We start from the raw sequence: 24,797 nt of genomic DNA, 5'->3' as shown, positions 1-24,797 counted from the left end.
AGTACAGTGAGCTCTGCTATGCTGAAGATAGCATAGATACCATCTGCAGATGCACCTAATGACCCTATCTAATAAAACATCTGACAGCCGAGTTGTAGTACAGTTCAGCTCTGCCATGCTGAAGATCCCACTGATACCATTTGTGGATGCATACAATGACACTGTCTTATAAAACATGTGATAGCCGGGTTGTAAGCACAGCTGAACTATGCCTAAGATCGCACTTATACCAGCTACAGATCCACCCAATGACCCCAATTCATAAAAAATGCAGATGCACTGTGACCCTGTCTAATTAAACATCCCCAGCCCCACTCACTTGTCGTGACTGTCATGTTGTTGCACTGCACTACACTGCTCAGCTATGCGATACGCAGCTCAGCTACAATTGCAGGGGAGATCGCGATCATTCTCCGAAGATCTCCATGAACCGACAATGAAAAGTGACTATTAGTCAAATAATTTTGAATGTAGTGACTGAGACCCACGATCAATGGTCACCTCATCCCTAACAATAAATACTGGCCATCATGAGATCCCTCTATCTTTATCAGGAGAGCAGATGACGGGGCCTGCAGCTCTCAGGAGAAGCAGGGTGCTACTGGGAAATGTAGTTTTAGCAGGTAAGACTATGATGTTGTATGTACAGAAGGGCAGAAAGTAATGAAAAAGCTGCAAAGGTACAATAAAGAAACTTTGCTAGACCGGTACTGTAAATCAACAATATTCATGGTAGATACTGTGGTTTGTATAAGATAATGACATTTTTGGGAATAACCCTTTTACCCCAAGTTGTGCTTGGTAAAAATTTTCAGTTCTTGGTCATAAAACACAGTGCTTAACTCCTTCATGCCTGGGCACATTGTTTTATGAACTTGCTTGGTGGGCTGTAGTTTTTATTGATATTAGTTTGGGTGACTTACGACAGTTTTTATTGCATTCAGTGGAGGATATGAGGCAACCAAAAAACGCGATTCTGGAGTTACAATATTTTTTTTTTCCATCTACGACACACAGTTTATTTGAAAACTGCAAGAAATAAATCTGCATGGAAGCTGCACACACTAAACGGAAGGATATAATTTTTTTTAAAATTTAGACATTTTGCTCCATTTTTTATTTTATTTGAGGTGTATTGGGGAATTAAATAATTGCATGTAGTCTGGATTGTCTCCGCCTGGGAGGCAGGATGCGTGTTTTCCCGTGCATAACTCCATATCAGATGTTTGTCTTTCTGTTCCAAGCTGCAACTTCTGAATGGGAGGAGAAATATGAGAAGGGGAAATAACAGAAATGGAAATGGTGATTGGAGAAGAGGTAGGTGACATAAATGAAAGTGAAATCGTGCGATCATTGCACCAAGTTCCTCTTCCTCGTTCTCTGAGCAGAAGTGTTGAGCCCATAAGTTACCGGTCGCTTCTTCTCTCCAGTGTCCTCGGCAGGTGAAGGCGGTGGAACGTAACTGCTGATTGTTGTAAGGTAAGTTCCCAGCACAGGACACACTATCTGCTCTGCATGAATCCTGTGATTAATACGGTCTTTTGTTCTCTGTTATCAGCCATTTAGCCTAGATAATTACAGGCAACCTGTAATGTCAGATAGTCCAGAAAGATCTAGAAATATGTAGAAAAATATTAAATAATATTACACAAAATCTGAAGAATCGCATATTTATACACAACAGGGCATTATAACGCATAATTCCTGTGTCCTGATGAAGAGACCTGAGTAGTCTGGAAAGCTTGCAATGTGTTACCATCTTTTCAGTTAGCAATTAAAAGCCATTAAAAGGTATCAACCACTGAGGACTCTTAATTCTGAATATTTTTCTACATATTTCTAGATCTTTCTGGACTTCTGGCTATCTGACATTACAGGTTGCCTGTAATTATCTAGGTCGAATGGCTGATAACACATCTGTACCAGTCCATTTCTCCAGCTGTCACCACTATCCTAACTAAAATATTTAAACTTTCTTTTTCTTCCGGTATCCTTCTTTCCTCATTTAAACATGCCATCATAACCCCTTTACTTTAAAAAATCTCTCAGCTAGAACTATACTGCTAGCTATAGACCTGTCTCTAATCTTCCATTCATCTCTAAACTCCTGGAACACTTGGTCCACTCCCATCTAATCCTCTACCTCTCAGACCACTTTCTTCTGGACACTTTACAATCCGGTTTCCACTCCCACACCCTACTGAAACTGCCCTCACTAAAGTCTCTAATGATCTACTAACTAAATCTAATGGTCACTACTCCATGCTGATTCTCCTGGATCTTTCTATCACTGTGGATCACCAGCTCCTCCTCACTATGCTCCACTCCATCGGCCTCAAGGACACCGTTCTCGACTGGTTCTCCTCCTACCTCTCTGACGGCTCCTTCACAGTATCTTTTGCCGGCTCCTCTTCCTATCCTTTTCCCTTTACTATCGGTGATCCTCAAGGCTCAGTCCTAGGCCCCTACATTTTTTTCTATACACCTCCCCTATTGGACAAACCATCAGGAGATTTGGTTTCCAGTACCATCTCTATGCTGATGACACCAGTTATACATCTCATCTCCTGACATCATCCTGCATTACTACACAATACCAGTGATTGTCCGCTGTATCTAACATCATGTCCTCCCTCTATCCAAAACTGAATCTCTTCAAAACTGAACTTCTTGTGTTTCCTCCCTCTAGTAACCCACCTATGCCTGATATCGCCATTACCTAGGGTGGTTCAACCATCATTCACAAGCAGCACACTCGCTATCTGGGGGTTATATTGAACACAGAACTTTCCTTTATTCCCTATATCCAATAGCTCACTTGCTCCTGTCACCTACATCTGAAAAACATCTGAATTCCACGTTTTCTAACCATTGAAACTGCAAAAACTCTTACTGTTGCTCTTATTCATTCTCGTTTGTACTACTGCAACTTTCTACTGATCGGTCTTCCCTCTAATCAAACTCTATCCTCTCCAATTTAACCTGAATGCGGCAGCCAGTGTTTCATTTCTGTCCAGCTGCTTCACCAATGCCTCCACCTTGTGTCAGTCATTACACTGGATGCCCATCCACTACAGAATACAATATAAATTAATCTTTCTCACTCACAAAGTTCTCCACAGTACTACATCTCATCATCACCCATCTCTGTATATCACCCTACCCATCCTCTGCGTTCTGTAACTGATCCAGGGACGGACACTGACAGCTTGGGGCCCCTGTGCAAGAAATGTGTCTGGGCCCCTCTCCTTCTATGGCGACAAATCTACATGTGTGTATATATATATATATATATACTAGCTGAAGAGCCCGGCGTTGCCCGGGCATAGTAACCAACTGTGGTTAGTTATAACAAATTATAATGATTATATTGCACATAAAAACATTTCACATCATATATTCAACACTACAGATTTGCAACACAAATTAACTAAACGATTACCCAAGTATTGATAGTATTTTATTTTCAACTCATTCAAGAGCCTTTTGATAAGCAACATTTTTGGTTTTTCCTTTCGGTGCAAAGATGAACAGATTTTTGGCAGTTCCAACTCTTGAACAGACCACGTAAAGTTGACCATGAGAAAAGCATGGAGATTGCAAATTGATCCCTACTACTTTCAAGGACTGTCATTGAGCATTGTTAATGGACATTGCAAATAGCAGTTGAACTAGAAACTGGAGGTGTTTAAAATAAAAAAACAAATCAGATGGAATGAGTGGAATTCTTGGAATGAAAATGTCCTCTCCTTTGGCACATCCTGTTTCTGAGCTGTGTATCTAACCCTATCCTGTGTGATAATGTCTGCTGAGCTGTGTAACTAATCCTCTCCTGTGTGATACTTTCTGCTGAGCTGTGTATCTAATCCTATCGTGTGTGATACTGACTGCTGAGCAGTGTATCTAATCCTATCTTGTGTGATACTGACTGCTGAGCGGTGTATCTAATCCTATTCTGTTTGAACTGGAAACTGGAGGCGTATAAAATCAAAAAACAAATCAGCTGGAATTAGTGGAATTCTTGGAATCAAAATGTCCTCTCCTTTGGCACATCCTGTTTCTGAGCTGTGTATCTAACCCTATCCTGTGTGATAATGTCTGCTGAGCTGTGTACCTAATCCTATCGTGTGTTACTGACTGCTCAGCCGTGTATCTAATCCTATCCTGTGTGATACTGACTGCTCAGCCGTGTATCTAATCCTATCCTGTGTGATAGTCTGCTGAGCTGTGTGTCTAATCCTATCCTGTGTGATACTGACTGCTCAGCCGTGTATCTAATCCTATCCTGTGTGATACTGACTACTGAGCCATGTATCTAATCCTATCCTGTGTGATACTGACTGCTGAGCCGTGTATCTAATCCTATTCTGTTTGAACTGGAAACTGGAGGCGTATAAAATCAAAAAACAAATCAGCTGGAATGAGTGGACTTCTATAATCAAAATGTCCTCTCCTTTGGCACATCCTGTTTCTGAGCTGTGTATCTAACCCTATCCTGTGTGATGCTTTCTGCTGAGCCGTGTATCTAATCCTATCCCGTGTGATACTGACTGCTGAGCAGTGTATCTAATCCTATCCTGTGTGATACTGACTGCTGAGCCGTGTATCTAACCCTATCCTGTGTGATACTGACTGCTGAGACGTGTACCTACTCCTATCATGGGTGTTAGACTGCTCAGCCGTGTATCTAATCCTATCCTGTGTGATACTGACTGCTGAGCCATGTATCTAACCCTATCCTGTGTGATACTGACTGCTGAGCCGTGTATCTAATCCTATTCTGTTTGAACTGGAAACTGGAGGCATATTCTGTGTGATACTGTCTGCTGAGCCATCTATCTAATACTATTCTGTGTGATACTGTGTGCTGAGCTGTGTATCTAATCTTATCCTGTGTGATACTGACTGCTGAGCCGTGTATCTATCCCTATCCTGTGTGATACTGACTGCTGAGCTGTGTATCTAATCCTATCCTGTGTGATACTGGGCTCCCCCTGCAGTCTGTGTCAGAGGGTGGTCTGTGTTGGCACGATAATAAATTGTGTTATTTCCAGCTTTACAGAAGGATGATAACACCATAGAAATGATAAGAATAATAGCCAAAATTGTTTGGTGAATTGGAACGCGCAGGGTTAAAATCTCGCCTCACAACATTGCCTATGACGCTCTCGGGGTCCAGACGTGTGACTGTGCAAAATTTTCTGGCTGTAGCTGCGATTGGCTGTACATGCCAATCCCAGACATACACACATACATGTAAACATATACACACACACACACACACACATTGAGCTTTATATATTAGATATATAAATATATATATAGCACACACACATACATGTTTATATATTACATAGTCTCCTTTATTATGTATATTGCCATCCCTTATTATATAATGCCTTCTTTTGTTATGTACACCACCGTGCCTTACATATTGGATTATATAGAGCCCCGTTTTTTATTACATACGGTTCTGTCTTGTTAGCTGTATAATGCAATGATGGCTGATGGAGCATGGGAAAGCTTCTTTCCTGTTGGGCTCGTAGTCTGGTCACCAGCTCCTTCATCAGTAGTCATTTTATATTGAACAAGATAGGGGACTATGTAATACAAGAGGGCACTGTGAATAACAAAAAAACAAGAATACACTATGTAAGAGGCAACACTGTACATATCAGCAAAGGAAGCTATATAATAAGGTACGGCATCATAAAAAGTGAATATACTATATACTGAGGGATGGCGTTATACATAATAAGTGAGTACACTATATACTAAGGGTCTGTGCTATGTATAATAAGTGAGTACACTATATGCTAAGGGACTGTGTTAGACATAATAAGCGATAATAACACCTTCCTCCACCTCTCCCTGTTCCTAATCCATTATAAATCTGCCTTCCTCCCATCCCAATCCCTCACACCCCTCATTGTCCTCCTCTCCCCAACCCCAATCATTGCCCTCTTCACCACCTCCATCATTGCCTTCTCCCCCACCGACAATCATTGTCCTTTCCACCACCATCATTGCCTTTTCACCATCACCCCATCAATGCCCATTCCACCACCTCCATCATTGCTTTCTCCCCCACCACCCCATGATTGTCCTTTCCACCACCTCCATCATTGCTTTCTCCCCCGCCACCCCCATCATTGTTCTTTCCACTGCTACCATCATTGCCTTCTCCCCCACCACCCCATCTCTGCCCTCTCCACCACCTCCATCATTTCCTCCTTTCCCACCACCCCATCATTGTCCTTTCAACTGTCACCATCATTGCTTTCTCCTCCACCACCCCCATCTTTAGCCTCTCCATCACCCCCATCATTGCCTTCTCTAACACCACCCCATCATTGCCCTCTCTACCACCTCCATCATTTCCCCCTCCCCCCACCACCCCCATCATTGTCCTTTTAACTGCCACCATCATTGCTTTCTCGCCACCACCCCCATCATTGCCCTCTCCGTCACCCCATCATTGCCTTCTCCCCATCACTGCCATCTCCTCCACCTACGAACACAGCACCATTCACCTCTCTGCACCTTCCCCCGCAGCGACACACACACACACACCCAGCAGCTCTCACCTCTCTGCACCTCTCACCTCTCCGCACGCTTTCCCGCAGCATCACTGTAGTCGGCAGCATCCTCTCTCTGGCACAGCTGCGGCACTGAATGATGATGTCATCCAGACGCGCCGCTGCTGAATGTGTGAGAGACAGGAAGTGCGGGCAGGGAGCAGGACGGATTGTTGCAGCTCCTCTCCGCTGCCATTTTTCTCTTGCAGGCAGTGGAGCTGCAGGGATCTCTCCCTGCCCACCGCACATGAGGACAATCTGGCCAGGGGCCGGATAAACAGGCCAGATTGCCCTCATTATTAGCCATCCTGCAGGCGCCCCCCTCCACCTCCGGGCCCCGCTGCAGCCGCACCGGCTGCACAAGAGGTATGTCTGCCCCTGAACTGATCTAATACTAACATCCTACATAATCAATCCAAACGTCACACCTCCGTCTGTATGCAGATGCGTCGGCATGCGGCGTTTTGACATGCCCGCCGACCGCACGGGAATGCAACATGCTGCATTTCTGTGCGGTCGGTGGGCACGTCAAAATGACACATCTGGACGCATGTCCCTGCGTACCCAATGTTAAAGATAGGTACGCAGGATGCATGCGGAGCTTAAGGGAAGATGTGCGGAGGTAGGCAGGGCTTAAGGGAGGAAGTACGCAGCCCTCCGCACTCTTGCCAAACGCAAGTGTGTACTTAGCCTTACCTAACTCTTCCCTGTTCCCCCCAAAATGTCAGTCGTCATCTGTCTCCATACCCTCCATGCCCCAATAGCACACAGTAGCTGCTCTCAGACAGATCCTGGCTGATGACCGTATCCTGCAGCTTTATATGAAAACCCTTATAATGGCCGGCACGTTCTACTTACTGTATTGTGCCCCTCCTATTTCCTTATAGATTGTAGCTTGTGACCCTCACTCCTCCTGTAACTGGTGAAATGTGTGTTACCTTGTATTGTTTGTATTGTCTGTACATGTCCCCGCTTATTGTACAGTGCTGCGGAATATGTTGGTGATATAGAAAAACAATTATTATTATAGATAGGTACATACATAATGGTGCTGGATAAACCATTATGATTAATACATAGCGACCAGATGCATTATGACAGCCATAACTTCTCTTGAGACTCGGTCAGAGGCCTCTCACCCAGCCAAACCTGTTCTCCTGCTGTGTACTGAAAAGGGGCCAACACAATTCTGCAGATAGAATGTCTGGTTTGGCTTTCACCCAAGCCATGTGGCCAGACTCTAAAAAGGGTTGCTATTGACTTCTAGGATTACTACTTGCAGTAGGGGGCAGTAGAGTTCCCATCCTCTCCTCTGTGAAGAGGCTCTTTGTGTGCAGACTGCCCACAGAAATGTAAAGAGACTATCTGTTAGTGATGGGAAAAATGCGATTTTTTTGGTGAGCCGGCTCTTTTGGCTCCGAAAACGGCTCTTCATTTCCTATTACCTTTGGCTTTAAATTTGAAGCCAAATTCTGGTATGTGTTAACCCATGATTGTATACCTTTTAGTAAAAATCTACACATGTGCCAATTTATGACATAAAACAGAATAGTTTCCAGAATAACCAGATTTTATATTATTTGCTGTAAAAACTTTAACAAACACAAAATGAACATGCAAAATAGCAACAAGATCCTAATTATCAGTGCCACATTTTAAAGCTACCTTCACACTTCGCAAGTTCGCTGTGGGCTGTCTGCTGCAAACAGTCTGCAGCAAAACTGCAGTGTCACATGTCGCATCTGCATCCAGGCGGATTTAGATAAGGAATTTGTGCCGTTGTGGGTTGGGCGGTGACAGCATGGAGCTGTGCGATCGGTCCCCGGAGGCCAATCACGGAGTTCTGTGCGCATGTCATGCGTGCGCACAGAACTGCCTGTCGCATCTCCGGCCCCGCCCCCTGAGGCAGGGGCATAAGAGAAAATGCAGCGCTGGAGCCGGGAAAGGTAAGAATTGAGCCTACCCCTTTAAACCTGATAATTTCTTGCTGGGGTCATGACTTTATCTGGCATAAATTGGAGTATAGATCTCTGGGTTGTTGCAGGTCGTGGTCTAGCTGATGCCTCAGAGGTGGTTGCAGACACTGCAGCAGCAGTTCCAGTAGTTGCAGTGGTGCTTTCATGTTCCTCAATCTGCACTGTTGGATGTACATTTCTAATATGTCTGTGAAGGTTGGTGGTAGACCCTGCTCGGTATGACAATTTTATCTTACAAATTTTACATTCTGTTTTTGTGTTGTCGATGTAATCAAAATGTGACCAAATCCTACTTGGTTTGCGGCTGTCACTCATCTTGTTATCCACTGTACGTGCACTCCTCTTCTCTCTGCAGGCTATCAACCTCCCTCTTTATTTATTTGTGGGTATTTTAAAAATAGTCTGTGAGGAAATTAATACCCAAGTTCCTCACCGTCACCAATATGGTTGCAAAATTGGGAGGATTTGATTTGATTACACGCACCTCAATCTGCATGCACTACTGTTTGTTACACTCTGTATCCGTCCACGACACATCCATCCAGGGTAGGGCAGGCTGCCAGGAACACAGCGTGTGTGTTAACTTAAAAACAATCACAAGAGGGCAAGGAATGCTTGTCACAGATTGGAGGGGGGCGGGGCTGTGAGTGCTATGTGCGGCAGCAGGAGGCGCATGCATTCTTTCTCAGTCTCCTGGATAAGATCAGAGTGACTACTGCCAGGAGGGGCGGGGCAAGAGGGGACTGACTGTGGAACGTGAACTGGCAAAGAGCCGTTTAAATTTCAATTGGCTCCCTGCCAGGAGCCGGCTCATATGATTCACTATAAAGAGCCGGCTCTTAGAGCCGGCTCCTTCGGGAGCTACCCATCACTACTATCTGTCTGTTCACAGAGGTCAAATGATGGGGGACGAATACCTCTGGGAAGGACCCTCACGAAGGAAGGAAGTGCCTTGCACACAGTGTCTGCAGAACAATGGTGGTCCGGCTGCAGTCCCTGTTAGGGCCTAGGAGCTTCAGGTTACCCCTCAGATCACCACTGGGGCACTCCATCTTTTGCCCTAGTTTTAGGAATTACAGGACTGAACCAACAGCTGATAAACACCAGATTATTATCAGTACTTCTACATGATATCTCTGATAATCACGAGTCGGGGACTTCTAGCTGACCACAGACGAGTTTGATAACTTTGGTATATGTGGCACGCACTGTTTATACTCTCTGGAAGTTTTTATACTCTTCCCTCTTGCCGGCATTCCAGGCCGTAACGACCAAGGAAAATTTAGTAATTTTCTTCAAATGTGCATGTATAGCAATTTTTAAATTGTGTTGTTTTATTTCCTAATTTTTGGATTTGCTCTGATTGCAATGATGCTAACTATGCTGATGTGTGTTATTTTTTAGACTGGTCTATGATCTCATATACATTCATGTTTTTTACATTGAAGAGGTAAATTACATTTTTGAACATTGACTGACAATACTTTGTAGACCACAGCAAAAATATAGAGGAAAAATATTTCTAAATCACATTATTTGCATAACTACATACTCATAATGAAACACGTGTGAATATAATTTATCCTTTCACACTACCTTAGCCCTAAACAAAGCTCCAACCCTAGCTGTAAACTGATCTCCAACTATAGCTCTAATCCTAATTCCAGTTCTAATCCTAGTTCCAACCCGAGCCCTTACTCTAGCTCTATCCCTAACTGTAGCTCTGACCCTAGTTCCAACCCGAGCCCTTACTCTATCCCTAACTGTAGCTCTGACCCTAGTTCCAACCTGAACCCTTATGTTAGGCATGGGTTTCCTGGCGCTGCACAGCAGGGATCCTGAGCGTTGCCTTCAGCGGTCTCCCATTCTTCTCCAGCCACAGTGGAGCCTGCTCAGCAGACTCATCGATCCCAGCACTCTGCCCACACCAGCACTGTGGGCTTGGTTGCTGCTGCTGTCACCTCTGGTCCATCTATGGCAACGCATACTGGTCAGCAGCGAGTGATTCCAGGGACTAAGTCCTCCGTTTGGTTCACTGAGCATGCCCGTGGGACGATCTCCCATTGGAGATCGAAGGTCACATGTTCAGGTCCTTCTCCAGCTCGGATTGGACCATCAGGAAGGCCCCGGAAGGACGCTGCTATAAAAGGTTCGAAAGGCCGCCCCGCCATGCGCTATTATAGACTTTAATGCTATACTGTTTAGTGGTATGAGTGATAACGGATGTATGAGACTGGTGACTGACTCATTAAGGCCTCTTTCACACTTCCGTCTTTTTGGTCAGTTGCAATCCGTGAAAAATGCAAAAGACGGATTTGTTTCCGTTGTGACACCAACGTATGCCAAGGAACCGCAGCCTGGAAAAGGAGAGGGGAGAGAGAGAGCAGAATGTAGGGTTAAATCTCTGGCAAGGAAATTCTTCCGGGCATGCTCAATGTAAAAATGCGGATCCGTGCAGACAAAAAACGTTTCATTATCCGTCCACTCAAGTCAGCGGACGCCAAAATTTTGGCGGATCCGTCAAAAAACGGATCCAACAGATGACCATCCGTCAAAATTCGCCGCTAATGCAAGTCAATGGGAAAAAATAATGCAAGTCAATGGGGAAAAAAAGGATCTACCAAAAAAAGGCGGATCCGTTTTTTTTGCAAAACGGCGGATTTTGACTGATGGAAACTAACGGAAATGTGAAACAGGCCTAAGACTCCCTCCCTTTGATACGCATGAGTTAGGGTCCTAGAGTCTGAGTTAGCATCTAGCACTAGCACTGCTTAGCGCCGCAGTGTAGTCAGCTCTCCATCCTGTAGCGCCTTGGGGCGCCGGTCTGTACAGACCTCACATACCGCTGACACCGCAGTGTCTGCCAGAGAGGCGCCATGCACAGCTACGTGCGCTTACCAGCACTGTTCTTATGCTGGTTAGTGGTGTCCACCACGGTAGACATTGTACCCGCTCTGAGCGGTAGTTAGTCATGATCTGTGACGTTTAACAGCTCACGCTTCAATGTCGGCTAGTGCGGACTCCGTGAAGTAACTGAGTCTGTCCTTGCTTGCATCGGCTCAGTGGTTAACCCCCGGTATACGGCTACCTCTTGTAATATATCATTTGTCATTGTATAGCTGCAGTTTATCACCTCTTCACGGTGGACCCCAGGCTGCGAACGCACCATATATCTTATGCTATCTTTATTATTTGGTGCGTTCCGCCAGCCCCTAACATTATCATAGCGCCAGGGTCTGGCTAGCAATGACGGACGATCAGCGTCTGCAGAGATATGTCCAGCAGTTGGAGGGCAGGTTGTCAGCTCTTGAGCGGTCAGCCTCAACTGCGAATATCACTGCAGTCGCTGTTCAGGCAGCTGCAGAAGCTGTCTCCCGCGCCTCCACCTCCATTTCTGTCTCGACGTTGTCCCGTCTCCCGCTGCCCGATAAGTTCTCGGGTGACAGCGCCTCCGGCAGGGGTTTTGTGAGCCAGTGCTCTATTCAGCTTGAGCTGCTGACTACGCGATTCCCCTCAGAACGGGTTAAGGTGGGATTCATCATCTCCCTCCTGTCGGGCAGGGCTTTGGAGTGGGCTACTCCACTGTGGGAGCGTGGTGACCCCGTGGTACAGAGTGCCTCCCAGTTCCTGGTCTCTCTGAAACAGGTCTTTCTGGGGCCACGGGTCACACATGATACCGCGCTTCTGTTGTTGGCACTGATACAGGGTTCCTCCTCAGTCAGCCATTATGCCGTCCGGTTTCGGACACTAGCTTCTGAACTGGAATGGCCTGACAAGGTGCTTATACCAGTGTTCTGGAGGGGTTTGGCGGAGCACGTCAAGGACGCTATGGCCTCCAGGGAGGTTCCCGTTAATCTGGAGAAGCTTATCACCATCTCCACCCGCATAGATCTCCGTTTCACGGAGCATGGGTTGGAGCGCTCCCAGTCCAGATCAAGGGTTAATCCCCCGTCACACACAGTGATCTCGCTAGTGAGATCGCTGCTGAGTCACAAGTTTTGTGACGCAACAGCGATCTCACCAGCGAGATCCCTGTGTGTGACACCTATCAGCGACCGGCCCCCCTGCCGAGTATCGCTGATCGTACTGGAATGGCCAGGACATTTTTTTGGTCGCTGGTCTCCCGCTGGCCAGCACGCATCGCTGCGTGTGACAGGAGAGAGACCAGCGATCAGCGAGCAGGAGCTTGTAACCAAGGTAAACAGCGGGTTTCTAAGCGCCCCGCGGTGCTTAGAAACCCTCTGTGTACCTTAGCTACCAGTGCGCTGATGCAGGCAGATGGTAACCAAGGTAAACATCGGGTTTCTAAGCGCTGTGCGGCACTTAGAAACCCGTTGTTTACCTTGGTTACCAGTTCCCTGTATCAGCACGCTGGTAACTAAGATACACAGCGACGCCTGCGCTCATTGTCGCTGGTGCTGATCGCTGGTGAAGCTGCCTGTTTGGCAGCTCACCAGCGATCATGTAGCAACACACCAGCGATCCTGACAAGTTGATATAGTTGTCGGGATCACTAGTGAGTAGCTATGTGTGACGGGGCCCTTAGGTTGGCTCCCACCTTCTCTAAACCTCTGGAACCCCCCCGATCAGGGGATCGTGCCTCCGGAGGCCATGGAGGTGTCCCGCACGGGCTCCAAGCCCCGCTCGGTGCGCACCCCCATATTCTGTTTCCAGTGTCGACAGCCTGGTCACCTGGCCAACAGGTGCCCACAGCGGTCGGGAAATGCCCGTGTCTAGTGGTAATCGGTGGAGGCCTACTAGACACTGAAACTTTCTCCTCCAAGCTGTCCTTTAAAGGGACGCTAGAGAGCGGTGCGTCCACCTTGGTGGTAGAGGTCTGCGTGGACTCCGGAGTGGAGGGCAATTTTCTGTCTTCAGCCTTCGCCCAACGGCACGCAGTCCCTTTGGTGCTGCTACCTCACCCCGTTACCATCAGGGTGGTGAACGACTCGACACTACCCTCCCAAATTACACATCAGACTGCTCCCCTTAAGCTCACGCTGTCTCCGTCCCACCACGAGACCTTGTCTCTTCTCATTATGCCCGAGGGCATCGATCAGGGTCTCCTAGGAGTTCCCTGGTTGCGTTGCCACTCTCCTCACATAGAGTGGTCCTCGGGGAGAATACCTGGCTGGAGCAAGTCCTGTGAGGGTAGATGCGTGAGGGAGTGCATTTAGGTAGCTTCCACTGTGGTCCCCGCGGATCCTTCCTCGCTCCCTAAGCACTATCAACAAAACGCGGACGTATTCTCTAAAAAGGGGTCAGAGACTCTTCCGCCGAATCGTCCCTATGACTGCCCTATAGACCTTGTGCCAGGTGCAGAGCCTTCTAGGGGTCACGTGTGTCCCCTGTCTCTCCCAGAGACAGAGGCCATGTATATATATATCAGGGAGAATCTGGCAAGAGGGTTCATTAGGAAGTCGGTGTCACCAGCGGGGGCGGGATTCTTCTTCGTGCAGAAGAAGAGTGGCGTTAAGAACAAATACTCTCTGCCCCTGATATCTGAGCTGTTCGACAGGTTGCGTGGAGCGAGGATCTTCTCCAAACTAGATCTACGGGGGGCTTACAACCTGATATGTATTTGCGAGGGGGACAAATGGAAGACGGCCTTTAACACCAGGGATGTCACTATGAGTATCTGGTCATGCCCTTCAGCCTCTGTAATGCCCCAGCCGTTTTCCAAGACTTTGTGAATGATGTCCTCTGAGATATGCTCTCCACCTCGGTGGTGGTCTATCTGGATGACATCCTTGTCTTCTCTTCAGATTTGGACTCCCACCGGAGAGACGTATGCAAGGTCTTCGACTGCTTGCGAGCGAACTCCCTCTACGCCAAGTTGGAGAAGTGCCAGTTTGACCAGGAGTCCTTGCCTTTCCTGGGCTATATTATCTTTGTCCAGGGTTTGGCTATAGATCCTGCCAAATTGCAGGCAGTAATGGACTGGCAAGAACCCCACTCCCTTTAGGCAGTGCAGCGTTTTTTTGGGTTTGTTAATTACTATCGCCAGTTCATTCCCCACTTCTCCACCTTGGTGGCTCCCTTGGTCGCCCTCACCAAAAAGGGAGCCAATCCTAAGGTATGGTCGGAACATGTCTCCGAGGCCTTCTCCTCCATCAAGACCCATTTTGCTGGTGCTTCTATCCTCCACCGTCCCGATGTGGATAAACCCTTTATCCTAGAGGTAGATGCCTCGTCCGTCGGTGCCGGTGCGGTCCTTTTTCAGAAAGACCCTCAAGGTCGGAAGCATCCCTGCTTCTTCTTCTCTAAGACCTTTTCACCGGCGGAGAGGAACTATTCCATCGAGGACAGTGAGCTGCTGGCAATGAAGTTGGCCTTTTCTGAGTGGAGACACCCTGGAGGGAGGGAGGTTCCCATTCCAGGTGTACACCGACCATAAAAACCTGGTATATCTGCAAACGGCCCAGCGGATGAACTCTCGCCAGGCCAGATGGTCGCTATTCTTCTCCCTCTTCCGTTTCACCCTGCATTATCTGTCCAGTGAGAGGAACGTCCGGGCCGATGCCCTCTCTCGCTCCATGGTGTCAGCAGAGGAGGAGTCTGAGCCTCGGCTAATCATCCCATCGGAGAGCCTGATGACCGTGGCCCCGGTCGATCTTGAGTCGGTGCCTCCGGGCAAGACCTTTGTCCATCCCCGGCTGCGACCAGAGGTTCTCTCTTGGGCTCACGCGTCCAGGGTGGGAGGTCACTTCGGGACGAAGCGGACCACTGAACTCCTGGCAAGAGCATATTGGTGGCCGCATATTGTTTGGGACGTGGGAGATTACATTCGGGCACGCGTCTCCTGTGCCCAGAACTGGTCTTCTTGGCAGAGACCTGCCAGACTACTTTAGTGGCGGACAGACCTTGGGAGATGGTTGGTCTGCCCAAGTCCAGCGACAGGACGGTCATCTGGGTGGTCACCAATCATTTTTCTAAAATGGTGCACCTGGTGCCACTCTTGCGGCTACCTTCTGCACGGGGTCTAGCTGCGTTGTTCATAAAACACGTATTCCACTTGCATGGTGTCCCTTTACCTGTCCTGTGTGACACGACCTGCAGGTCGGTAACTGAAACAACAAGACAAAAGGGAACACCGGGGAAACAGTTACAACGGTGGGCCCTGCAATAGGGAACGGGGACCTCCTACATTCCCCTGAGGCAGTGTCCCTGAACACTCCTAACGTTCCCTACACAGGCTCTTCACCTGTTGCCGAGCAGGATACCTGAATCCCTCACTATCCCTACACCTATCCCTTGCTAGGGAACTGGATAGTGCGGACACTGGTCCCACCGCTGCACTAATACACACGAAGGAAGAAGGGGAAAACACCAAAACACTTATCTTTCTCTGCTGCAGTCATCAGGCAGCAGAGTGCAGCACCAGATCAGCTTTCAGCAGTGGCTCGACACCTCAGAGCCAACTGCTACTTTCACCATCTATCTCTGCTGCAGACACCAGGCAGCAGAGTTCATCACCCGATTAACTTTCAGCAGTGGTTCGACACCTCAGAGCCAGCTGCCACCTTCACCTCTTTCTCTGCTGCAAACACCGGGCAGGCAGAGTTCAGCACCAGTTTCAGCAGTGGCTCGACACCTCAGAGCCAGCCGCTCCTTCACCAGGTTACTTCACCAGGTTGCAGCAGTGGCTCAACACCTCAGAGCCAGCTCCTCACTTCACCGTGGTTGGCATCCTAAAAGGAACTGCTATAACCAACATCTGCTGATACACCATGTGACCTTATAGCCAAGGGAGTGGTCACATTAGCAGGGAAACCAAACATGCAATAACACTTATGGCCACCGGGGGCAAAAACCCATATTAAGCTCCCAGGCCTGAAAGGAAAAAAAAGGTTAAAAATGAGGGAATCCCGAATCTACACAGATCCAAGAATTGGAATGTGACACATGGTATGCAAGACAAGATAGTCAGTGACCGGGGTCCCCAGTTCACGTGTCGGTTTTGGAGGGAACTCTGCAGTCTGCTCAGTATTGAGTTAAATCTGTCTTCGGCCTATCACCCTGAGACGAACGGGTTGGTTGAGAGAGCTAACCAAACCCTGGTCACATACCTGCGACATTTTATCTCGGCCAGGATCATCTTTATTCTCATTTGCACAAGGAAAGACTAGAAGCAATGGGATGAAACTGAATGGGAGGAGACACAGATTAGATATTAGAAAAAACTTTTTGACAGTTAGAGTGATCAATGAGTGGAACAGGCTGTCACGAGAAGTGGTGAGTTCTCCTTCAATGGAAGTCTTCAAACAGAGGCTGGACAGACATCTGACAGGGATGATTTAGCGAATCCTGCTTTGAGCAGGGGGTTGGACCAGATGGCCCAGGAGGTCCCTTCCAACTCTACCATTCTATGTTTTTACCCCACTCAAATTGAGGTTTTTTTGCCTCCAATACTATACCACCCCGAACTGCAGGCTAAAAGATCATGCTCACTGAACACGGACAGCCATTAAGTGTATGCTGATATAAAGATGCAGGGTGCCGCTCCCATCACCCGACGCGTATCGTCACCGAAGGGGCAAGAAGGAGTAAAGAGGTATGCAAGTCCACCCGATATAAGTATACAGGAAAATAATTACGAAAATTCACAGCAGCTGTTGAGACTCACCGCATGGAGAACGGGCCTGGTATCCGCTGAATCGGAACTGCCTAATGCGCATGAGTCATGTCGATGTCATGGAGACCAGAGACGCTTGATAGCACGGTACGAATTGAGGCTGCACCTAGTGACGGCATATAGCCGCTGAACCAGAACTGCCTACTGCGCATGAGTCATGCGAGTGTCATGGAGACCAGCTTGGTAGCGCGGTACATATTGAGGCTGCGTACTAGACAGCAGCCAGCACTGCGCATGTGTCAAACAGCTATCCTGGATACCATGGACGCTACATATCGCGTCTGTGTATTAAGTCTGCAAGTCCAATCTTTATGTCTATTGTGCATGAGTCAGACTGAAGTCATGGAAACCATAGACGCTTAAAAGTGCGGTACACATTAAGGCTGCGTGCTAACCAACAGCTAACAATGCACATATATCAGACGGATATCCTATATATCACAGACGCTAAACATCGCGACCATATATAAAATTTGCAAAGCTTATTACTAGACCTAATACACATGATTCAGGTTGACACCATAGAAACCATAGGTGCTTTGTAGCGCGGTAAGATATGAAAGCTACATAATAAGTAGTAACTGACAATATAGATGTGTCAGAAACTATCCTAAATACCAAAAAAAACCGCTGTCATCGCGTCTGCATGTAGAATCTACAAGTCCTATCCCTATCGTCAACCCAATCACATGATCTGACAGCAGGTCCTTATAGATAGCGGCGCCAGTTACAAATGCTCTCTTAAGGGGCCTTTACACATAGCGATATCGCTAAAGCGTCACCGATTTTGTGACATTATAGCGATCGATATTGCTAGCGATATCGCTATGTGTGATACTTACCTCCGACCGGCTCCCCCGCTGTCTGTCGCTGATCACGCGAGATCGGCTGGGTCCATTTCTCGTCGGGCGCTTCCTGCTGGCGCCGACAAGCAAAGCGTGGACGCGGGCCGGAGGACGTCATCATCGCCGCATCTGAAAGGTAAGTAACGACCGCTGCTGCATTGCTACATCGCTGTGAGATCTGCCTGAGTGGCAGCTCACTAGCGACCATTTAGCGATGCATCAGCGATCCTGACCGGGTCATATCGCTAGTCGGGATCGCTGGTACATCGCTAAATGTAAAGGGGCCTTTACTGTCAGTTGTACAAGAGATATTCAATTGAAGAATGGTTATTGACATATCAAACAACAAAGAGAGATAAGAAATAATGAGCTTAGAGAAGCCTGTAACGACCAAAATAATGGTAAAGATTGAGATTACAAAACACAAAATAAGTACCTGAACATTTAGATTTTTATTTAATAAACAGTCCTGCTCATCCTTAGTCAGAATATGGACACCAGAAAAACTTCAATCCTGATATATTTTAGCGTTTTTTTCTCTCTTCTAATAAATAGTTACTCTATTCAATATGGGAACTATAGAGCCCATAGAATCAAGTAGTGCCTGTTATGGAGGAAATGGATACATCCCCCAAAACAAGTGAATACATAGAGTACTTTAATCATTTTCCCATAGTACATAATATGCTGCCCAATGATGGGAGAATGAATGAGTATAGAAAGGTAGGATTGTTACATATACCTATAGACACCTTATAGATAAGAGGGTCAGGCAAATGATGTCAAGCACAGTTCTACATTCGTACCCTTTTGTTAGGCCAAAAGATTTATTATGGTTCACAAAAAACACTGGGATAGGTACATTACTCAATAAGAGGTCTTTCAACCAAGGGGATAAGTACCTATGTACCCTAAAATGTCTCATATAGATCTAATCATTATATAGGAGAAAAGAGGATGCCTCACAACTACATTATGTGTGAGTATCATCCTCCACCCATTAGAGGTATTACAAATGTGCTTCAAAGAAGAGCAGAGTTTACCATTACCTACAAGTAGTGTTAAATTCACATAGGAAGATGTAATACACAGACTCAAGGCCATAAAAAGAAAAAAAGACTATCAAAAATTTAGACTAATTGGATCCACACTAAAGGGTCCAATCAGACATTATAGGTTTAGCCGATCAAGAGTAGTAAAAACCACATAGAAGAAACATCCATGGATGACATGTTAGTTACGTTTAACAAACGGTAAGAAACACATAAAGGTAGGAAAGTTGTATTTGGTGCCACTCCACCTATAATATTCACTCCAAGGGTTCAAATCTTTATTAAAATGTAAATTACTTCTCCCTCCTCTCTGTCTACAATAATAATATTTAAATTAGAGGCAGTATAACCAAGGATACACAGCGCATTGAAGCCTGCCTTGGTTGGTATTTCAAGAAATTGCTAGAAATTCTCCTTGAGTTATATAGTCAAGCTGGTCAAGAATTCCTATACAAATTACAAGAGGAAATACAGCTACAATAAGCCTGACACTATAGGAGGTAGGAGGGGTAATTTCCGGCATCATCAAGATGGAGTAAAGGTAAAATACAGGGTAAATTCAATAAGCAAAGCCCTTTATACATTAGTGAGCTACAGGTAGAATCAAGTAACATAGATATACATAAATTATTCATCCCCTCAAATGAGTATGAAGCATCAAAATTTAAATGAAGGGAGAGTTCACAAAGTCAACGTGTATATCAGACCATTATAACTGCTTATAAAAGCCGGCAATCAATAATTCTTCATTCAGACCCAAAGGAGCAAGACTCTGTAAATCATATATCCATTTGGATTCACATCTTAGTAATTTGAGGGTGATATTTCCTCCTCTGATGTTGGTATTTATCGATTCGAGGCCCATAATTTTTAGTCCTTTCGTATTACTTCCATGCATATCCAAAAAATGAGCCGCCACAGATGAGATGGCCTTATTTTTCTCCCGATCCTTTCTGGCGGTGGAGATGTTAGATAGATGTTGTTGGGTTCGTCTTATTAGCTCCTGGGTAGTTTGGCCAACATATGGTTTCGAGCATCCACAGATCAAAAGGTATACCAAATTTCTAGACCTGCAATTGAAGAAAGATTTAGGTCTTATTGGGGAGGATACTGTGGAGATGGAAAAGCTGTCTTGGGCAATCATGTATTGACATACTGTACATTGCATCCCCCACATGTGTAAGTCCCATAGGTTCTAGTGCCCCTCCCTAAATTGGTTTTAGGTCTTTGGTAATGACTATGGCACAACTGATCCTTCAGATTATGTGCACGTCTGGCTACCATTTTAGGAGTCGAGGAGATGTAATTTGAGAGTCTAGGCTCACTCAATAAGATATTCCAATTTTTTGAGAGGATGTTATAAACATCATTCCACTGGTTGTTATATGTTGTGATTAGGGACAAATCCCTCCTTGTATCCCGTGGTCGTTTCTGGAGTAAGTCAGTTCTATCTACACTATTGGCATGTTGAAAAGCTCTAGAGACAATTTTTCTTGGATAGTTTCTGTTGATAAAATGAGAAGAGAGGTCCTTAGCTAAAAGACGAAAGTCATCTTGAGAACTGCAATTTCTACGAAGTCTTAGGAACTGACCTTTCGGAATTCCATTTCTCAAATGCCGTGGGTGGAAGCTGTCATAGTGGAGGAGACTGTTAGTTGCAGTGGCCTTCCGATAGAGACAAGACTTGATCTTTTCACCTTCAATGGAAAGCTTGATATCCAAGAAGTCAATAGAGATTTCTGAAAACGTAGAGGTCAGTTTAATATTAAGCATATTATCATTCAGATCTTGAATGAACTGTCTACACTCTTCCAAAGAGCCTGTCCAAAGTAATAGGACGTCGTCTATGTAATGTCTCCAGGAAAACACCTTCTCAGAAAAGAATTCATGTCTATATACCACTAGCTCCTCCCACCACCCTAAGAACAAGTTCGCATACGAGGGCGCACACCTTGCCCCCATTGCTGTTCCGGAGATTTGCCTATAGTACTTCCTGTCAAAGGTGAAGTAGTTTTTATCCAAAATAAAATATAACAGTTCTAAAAGAAATCTGTTATGCTCACCATCCACCATAAGTTGTTTATCAAGGAAGTAAGAGACGACTTCTATTCCATGATTATGTGCAATGTTGGTATATAGCGATTCCACGTCTAGACCCACCAGGATGGTACCTCTGGGATGGTAAGGTCTTCCAAGAAGGACATCAAGTGTGCTGAATCCCTAATAAAAGATTCCAAGGAGGAAGCCAAAGGTTGAAGGAAGTCATCAATGTATATACAGGGGCGCTTCATCAAGCCACCAATTCCTGACAGAAATAGTCTACCTGGAGGTTTTGTCGGAGACTTGGGCACTTTTGGAAGGATGTAAAACGTTGGTATGACCGGATGATGGGTGGACAAGAAGTCCATCTCTTTTTTATTTAAGATGTTATTATCAAATGCTCTCCTTATCAGCAAATCCATCTTGTCCTTAAAGAAGCTGGTGGGATCTGAAGGTAAGAACAAATAGTAGTTAGAGTTATTGAGATGTTTATACACTTCACTGGTATATAAAGCGTGAGGCCATAACACAATATTGCCGCCCTTGTCGGCTTCTCTTACTATGAATTCCTTATTGTCCTGGAGTCTCTTTAAAGCCCTCTTCTCTTCAAAATTAAGGTTGTTTTGCCTGTTCTTATCCAATCTGAGGTAATCTATATCTCTACAGACACCATCAAAGAATATTTGTACTGCCGGAAAAAGTGATAACGAAGGCGATGCCTGTGATGGAGATCTTCTCGTAAATCTTCTATTATCCGAGGGACATTCATTTTCTTGAAGCAGTTCTAGAAGATCTAGAAACACTTGCTTCTCATTATCTGGAAGTGAGTCAACCAAAGATGGCTGGTGATACAGAAGTTTAAAAGTGATCTGTCGGCAAAACAAATATAAATCTTTTACCAAGACAAACTTGTTCAGAGTATTTGTAGGGGCAAAGGTTAGGCCTTTGGTCAACACTGACTTTTCCGAATCCGAGAGGGTGTAGGAAGAAAGATTTAATATTTGCAAATTACCTTTAGATAATGAGGTATCAGTAGTGGGTTGGGAGTTTAGCGTCTCTTGTTGTATCTGGTTTCTCTCTGATATAATGGGGACCAATGTCTGTAGTTTCTGCCCTTCCTTTTTGAGATGGTGTTTTCTCCGTCTCCCCCTTCTGTGTCGCTTGGTTCTGAGGACAAAAAAAAAAATCGCTTGACGATAATTCATGTCTCAAAATGGGTTCACCAATGTTATGACCCGCAGTGGTGTTTTTGGTGTCCCCTGTGGTAAAACGTCTATTCCCATGATGGGTCCATTTAAATGCTTTGTTTTCACTGAAATCCATTAAATCACAGTGGAATTTATTTTTCTTCCCGTTAATGATCTCCTTCTCAAATTGATCTATAGTGTTCTTTAATTTTTGATAGAAAGGGTTGACCAAGGTATCTGTATCAAATTTCTTGATCTTATCTTCACAATTTTTAATATTTTCTCTAATCTTAATAAGTAGAGCTTGATCATGTTCAATGAGCAGATCTATCAAAATTGTAGAGCATTTCAATAAACCAGTTTCCCAGGTTTTCCGAAAATCCCCTGATACCTCCCAAGCAGGAAAAAGGTCATGGTCCAGAGGCTCGGACCTGGGAGCCAGTGGAGAACATCCACGCTCCGCTCCTTATTGCGGCATTTGAGCGTAGCGAGGCTCAGAGAGGAGGGAGCCCTAGGAGGGGGGGTAATGTTAGGTGTCAGGTTCCTGGCGCTGCACAGCAGGAATCCCAAGCGTTGCCTTCAGCGGTCTCCCATTCCTCTCCAGCCGCAGTGGAACCTGCTCAGCAGACTCATTGATCTCGGCGCTCTGCCCACACCAGCATTGTGGGCTTGGTTGCTGCTGCCACCTCTGGTCCAGCTATAGCAACGCATGCTGGTCAGCAGCGAGTGATTCCAGGGACTAAGTCCTCCTTTCGGTCCACTGAGCATGCCCGTGGGACGATCTTCCACTGGAGATCGGAGGTCACATGTTCAGGTCCTTCTCCAGCTCGGATTGGACCATCAGGAAGGCCCCGGAAGGACGCTACTATAAAAGGTTCGCAAGGCCGCCTCGCCATGTGCTATAATAGACTTTCATGCTATACTACTTAGTGGTGTGATTGATAACGGATGTATGAGACTGGTGACTGACTCATTAAGACTCCCTCCCTTTGATAGCTCTCCATCCTGTAGCGCCTTGGGGCGCCGGTCTGTACAGGCCTCACATACCGCTGATACCGCAGTGTCTGCCAGAGCGGCGCCGTGAGCATCTACGTGCGCTTACCAGCACTGTTCTTATGCTGGTTAGTGGTGTCCACCATGGTAGACATTGTACCCACTCTGAGCGGTAGTTTACTTAGTCATAATCTGTGACGTTTAACAGCTCACGCTTATACGCCGGCTAGTGCGGTCTCCGTGAAGTAACTGTCTCTGTCCTTGCACGCACCGGGTCAGTGGTTACCTCTTGTTATACAGTGCCTTGCGAAAGTATTCTTGTATGGGCCAATGAATTTGGGGCCCAACATGGCTGACGGAATCTTTAACTTAATGTTTCGCGTGGAGAGCCAAACGTTCTTTCCAACCTGAAACATGGGACCAGGTGTTCGTTTCCTGTCCGCGAAAAACTTATACCTGCCTTGAGACCTAGATATACGCCGCTGGACTTCTGCCCATGTATCTTTCAACTGCTGAACAGAGTCCTCACCCCGAATCCAGAGGAGAAAACTCACCAAAATGAGGACTGAACCCATAGTTGATCAAGAAAGGGGACATACCAGTGGATTGACTCACTCGACTATTGAAGGCAAATTCAGCCAACGGCAGTATATCACACCAGTCATTCTGTCTAGCAGAAGTCAGACATCTGAGGATCTGTTCCAGAGACTGATTAGTGCGTTCCGTCTGACCATTACTCTCGGGATGGTATGCAGACGAAAAGGACAGAGACATCCCTAATTTTTTGCAGAAAGCACTCCAAAACTTAGCCACAAACTGCACACCACGATCAGACACCACATTCAGGGGTACCCCATGCAAGCGGACCACATGCTGCACAAACAATCTGGATAAGGTTTCAGCTGAAGGTAATGTGGACAGGGGTACAAAATGAGCCTGCTTTGAAAATCCGTCCACCACTACCCATACCACCGTATTACCCCTGGAAGAGGGAAGATTGGTAATAAAATCCATGGACAGGTGGGTCCATGGTCTTTTGGGAACTGCCAAGCTCCCCCGCTGGCCGGCTATGAGAGCTTTTAGAACGAGCGCAGACCCCACAACCAGAAATGAATTTCTTTATATCAGAACCAAGAGTAGGCCACTAGAAGATCCTAGCCACCTCCAGACGCATGGCTGATATACCAGGGTGAGCACACAGCTTGAATTCATGGAACTTTTGCAAGAGTTTAAGGCGAAGTTGCTCTGGGACAAACAACTTGCCCCCTGGCTTGGCCGCAGGAGCCAGCGACTGGGCCCCCTCAATTTCCCGATCCAATTCAGACGAGATCCCTGCTAACACAACCCCAGGGTGCAGAATGGAGGACAGTGGCTCAGGGGCAGACACAGGATGAAAATTGCGAGATAAGGTGTCAGCCTTGACATTCTTTGACCCTGGACGGAATGTAATAGTAAACAGGAAACGAAAAAAAAAAAGCGACCAACGGGCCT

At 46.2% G+C, this 24,797-nt stretch overlaps 1 protein-coding gene across 2 annotated transcripts in view; it reads left to right on the top strand.

The window, feature by feature from the left end:
• The first annotated feature begins 1,331 nt into the window (after nucleotides 1–1,331).
• The window catches only part of CTSS (cathepsin S), a 40,909-nt gene continuing 17,443 nt past the window's right edge, over nucleotides 1,332–24,797 (top strand). The window contains exons 1-2 of one of the 2 annotated variants that reach the window (XM_073567219.1): nucleotides 1,354–1,479; nucleotides 21,793–21,949. The gene's annotated coding sequence lies outside the window, so the exon portion shown is untranslated. Of the gene's footprint in view, nucleotides 1,480–21,792; nucleotides 21,950–24,797 lie in introns of both variants that reach the window. The other variant, XM_073567218.1, reaches the window with a different exon arrangement.

This window comes from Dendrobates tinctorius, unplaced genomic scaffold, assembly GCF_039654945.1.
Source record: "Dendrobates tinctorius isolate UK_male_01 unplaced genomic scaffold, ASM3965494v1 ptg000019l, whole genome shotgun sequence".
NCBI lineage: Eukaryota > Metazoa > Chordata > Amphibia > Anura > Dendrobatidae > Dendrobates > Dendrobates tinctorius.
Note: the sequence above shows the minus strand (reverse complement) of the source record. Positions and strands in the feature narration are given on the sequence as shown.